The sequence below is a fragment of the Helicoverpa zea genome, chromosome 3 (genome assembly GCF_022581195.2).
Source record: "Helicoverpa zea isolate HzStark_Cry1AcR chromosome 3, ilHelZeax1.1, whole genome shotgun sequence".
Taxonomy (NCBI): Eukaryota; Metazoa; Arthropoda; class Insecta; order Lepidoptera; family Noctuidae; genus Helicoverpa; species Helicoverpa zea.
Window position 1 is genome coordinate 14,638,014 of NC_061454.1, and position 4,521 is coordinate 14,642,534.

Here is a 4,521-nt window from a genome sequence, read left to right on the forward strand (position 1 = left end):
AATAAGTACCTTATGTTGCAATTATAAAAAAAGATTTGAAAAAAAAAAAAAAACTATTTTGATTTTATTGTACCTTATGTGATAATTATTTATTTTAAGATAGCTCCTAGCCCATTATTGGCTACGGCGGCTGTTCCCATTTAAGGGGATTAGCCAACGGTGCAAGACAATAATAGAGCACAAGCATTTGGGGAGACACAAGTGCACTCACTATTTCTTCACTCCCATTGGGACAACTATCCAACACGACCGGAGAGAGATCAGGCGCAGGACTTGCTTTCCGATGCACGGATCCAACCCCAATCTGCTCTGGATCCAGGCCCGCCGCTAGCTGTTAGTTCGCCCGCGTGCAAAACTGATTATGCCGCCCTAAGACTACATAATATTATACTGGGTTTTGTCAAAAAAAGAAAAATTCGTTAAGATTATAAAATATGTATTTTAATTAGGTACAATAATTATATTTGTTTACTGAAGTGTAAAACTGAGCCACATAATCATTACAAAAACCTAACTCTTCTGTGTAGTGCGCCTGGTGTGGTGCAAGAGAGAAGTAGCCATAAATAAGCGCGAGCGAAGCGAGCGCGCAAATTTTATAGTTTATGGTCTGCAAAAGTAATTGGAGCCAAAGGTGTCTCTAGCTAATGTATGTAAATGTGCTTATGTAGCGCCCTTGTGCAATTATTACCCAAATCGACCCTATGTATTGAAAAATTGTGATTAATAGGAACCAACATAATGAAGATCAAAGTTCTTAGAACAGATTTATGGGTTACTCAAACCAACGAAATAAATATCTATAACAATGTTGAAATTCAGTAAAATATTTTATTTATGGTTTTTGGTGGGTTTCCCGTTCAAAAAGGCAACGTGTAAGACGCATTGCATATGTAAGGAAGCGCGAGCGAAGAGAGCGCGAATTTTTTTGGGGATGTAAAGGTGAACCCGTCAAAATTGACAGCACACGAACAAAGTGAGTGGGCGGCTTTTTCTGAAATTTTATTGCTAATCTACTCATCATTTTTTATGGGAACAAATATAATGACCACCATAAAATGCTTTGATACCCTTAGTTTTGCAACCAGAAAAATCTACTGAACACCAGAAAAATAAAGTCTAAAAATGTAATAGTACCAGCTATTTTAGTCACGACTTCACTTTAAATTGTATTCGACCACCAAATTTAGTAAATGATCACCAACTCTTGACGACCAAATTAATGTATTATTTTTGCCTAAATAAGTCACTGTGATTGCCATAAAATGTAGGCTTATTATCAAATAAAGTATTATGATGCCATATTAAGTTATGTGTCCGGCTTGCAACGCATGCGTGAGTGTCAGTATGACGAGTGACAGGGGAAAATGGAAGAAAATGACATATTGCGCCGACCCCAAGTAAAATTGGGAACAGGGCAGGAGAAAGAAGAAGAAGAATGTGTTTCTCAATACACTCCCTCGAAAACACACTCTTATCGCACTGTTTAGAGGCATGCAATAGACAATTTTCCACCCTAGTGCAGGAAAAGGGTCCCCATAATGTTATTACATTTATTGTATCAGGCCGAACTTATTTTTTTGGAGTCAGTTTACTTAAACAGGATAGCAAGATGTAAAAACTTTGATTATCATTTTATATTAAAACGCTGGTATAATTTTGATGATCATTCACTACTTTTGGTGATAATTTACTACTTTTGGGATAACAATGATTTATTTGGACTCATTTTGCTTAAATAGGATAGCAGAATGTAAAAACTTTGGTTATCGTTTTACTTTAAAATGGTGGTTTAATTTTGGTGATCATTTACTATTTTTGGCTTGCGCATGATTTATTTTGGAGTAATTTCACTTAAATGGGATAGCAAAGTGTTAAAACTTTGGTTATCATTTTACATTAAATAGCGAGTTTCATTTTGGTGATCATTTACTATTTTTGTCTGCTATTTGTTACTATTTCTGGTGATCAGTTAAACATAAGCCTATTTTTATTACGTAATTATGGTTTACTTTTGCCGCCCTCTAAATCGTGCCACCCAGGGCATTTGCCCCTTCCCTGCCACGCTACGCTACTGGTTGATCTTAAATCGTTTAAAAAAATATATTTTTAAAATGATCTTTCAACAGATGAAACTGAAACCGGCAGTGTAATTAATATTCTTAGCGCTATTGCTGTGTTCGGAAATATTGAAATCCAATCATTGGTAAAAAGATATTGTATTTTTTAAATATTACGTGATAAGTCGCTCGATTTGCCGCCCCCTAGGACGTGCCGCCCGCGTGCGGTGCACGCCTTGCACGCCCGCTTACGGCGGGCCTGTCTGGATCTCAGGTCCATCCTCACTAACCAGGACAATGTCGTCGGCAAATAGCATGCACCAGGGTGCCTCCTTCTGTATATCCGCCGTCAAGGCGTCCATAATAAGCAGGAAGAGGTAAGGACTTAAAGCCGACCCTTGGTGCAGGCCCACAGCCACACTGAACTGGTCAGTATTGCCGGCCGACGATCGGACATACGTACAGGACTGCCTGTACATCGCACGAAGTAACTCCACATACTTCCCAGGCACACCTTTCTCTTTTATGGCCCACCACAACACTTCCCAAGGCACCCTATCATACGCTTTCTCAAGGTCAATGAAGACCATGTGCAGATTCCTGTGCACACGTCTGTACTTCTCGCACAATTGGCGAAGTGCGAAGATGGCGTCCATTGTCCCTCGACCTGGCATAAATCCAAATTGGTTTTTGGTAATTTCACTCTCTTCTCGCACTTTTTTCTCTATCACTTTCTCCCATACTTTCATAGTATGCGACATGAGCTTTATCTCTCTATAGTTGCCGCAATCTTGCACATCCCTTTATTTTTGAAGATGGGCACTAGCGAACTACTGCACCATTCTTGCGGGATGACTTCTTCATGCAGCAACTTATTGAAGAATAAAGTTAGCCACATACATCCGTTCTTCTTTAACACCTTCCATACTTCAGCTGGTATATCATCAGGGCCCAAGGCCTTTCCATTTTGCATACTTCTAAGTGCTCTTTCTGCCTCATCCATGCTAATTTCTCTCCTTATTTACGTTTATGGTGCACGTTTATGGTCTTGCCGTCCACAATTAATTTAACCGCTATTAGTCTATCATTCATTCTTTTAACATCTACGACACATTCTTTCAGCCTGTTGTCCAAAACTATACCCACACCATTTCTCTTGCCGTTACTTCCACAATAGAAAAACTTATATCTTTCACCTATCTCTCTAGCCCTTGCACCCTTCCATTTTGTCTCTTGCAGGCACGCTACATTTATTCGTCGCCTTTGCAAAACATCTGTTAGCTCTCTTCCTCTTCCAGTTATTGTTCCTACATTCCAACTCGCATACCTCAATCTCAATTCTCTCACACTTTGAGCTTGCATCTTACGTCGCACCCGCCCGTTATGGTGCGACAACCCTATGCTTTATATTCGATCCGATAAAAAATGACGCAACATATCAGGTGCGCGCGACGCCGGCTTGTTCCCACTAGTTCTACTATATGCGGTGTAACAAAATAGTAGAACTAGTGGGAATAAAGATGTCCACTACTATTCCCACTAGTTCACTGAACATTTGCGGTATAACTTCTTCTTCTTCTTCTTAGCGTTTATCCCGTCTTGTGACGGGGTCCGCTTTCCGTATCTTCTTCTTCTACTTCGCTCTATCCTGGACATCTTCCTCTTCGAGTTCGCAGATTTCCATATCTTTCTTTACGACACTCAACCACCGCAGTTTTGGCCTGCCTCCGCGCCTTTGACCGGGTATATCGACATTGAGTGTCGCATTGCCGATGTACTCAGGTGGTCTCCTTTTAACATGTCCGTACCATCGCAGCCGTTTCTCTTGTAGTTTGTCGGCGACATCGCGTACTCCAAGGCTACCGCGTACGTACTCGTTACGGTAAAACTAATGGGACATTTTGTTCTACTAGACAGAAGAAGTACAGTCGACGGCCTGGGTGACATCTCGCCAAGTCCGTGGTTATTATGTAGGTAGTTGTGATTTTTTTTAGAGCTCACAAAAGATAGCAGTCAGAATACTTAACTTTTTTTCATAACTTCCAACAGAAATAAATGAATTTTGTTGGAATCTCGTGAATTTCCGTTGTTTGTAATGAATGACTGACTCTTATATGGTGTTCTTATTCTCGCACATTTTCATTATATTTACTTTATTTGTTTTTTTATTTTTATTTTTACGTATTTTATTTTTCTCTTTGTGCTAATCGAAATATTACATTAACCAGTATATTAACGTATTTAATTTAATGTGATTAGGTAGGTACTTGCAGCAGATAGGTGCAGTTATCGATATTTTCTTACCTGTTTATACCAGGCTGCCTAATAGTCTTGAACATAAAAAGATAGGCTGCCCAAAGTTTTCATATTCTTTAGGATGCATTCTTTCGATTAGTGTGTTTTTTTTTTTGTAAGCAAGTAGGTGCAGAATTCAAGAAAATCAACAGGAGCAGATTGAAAATGA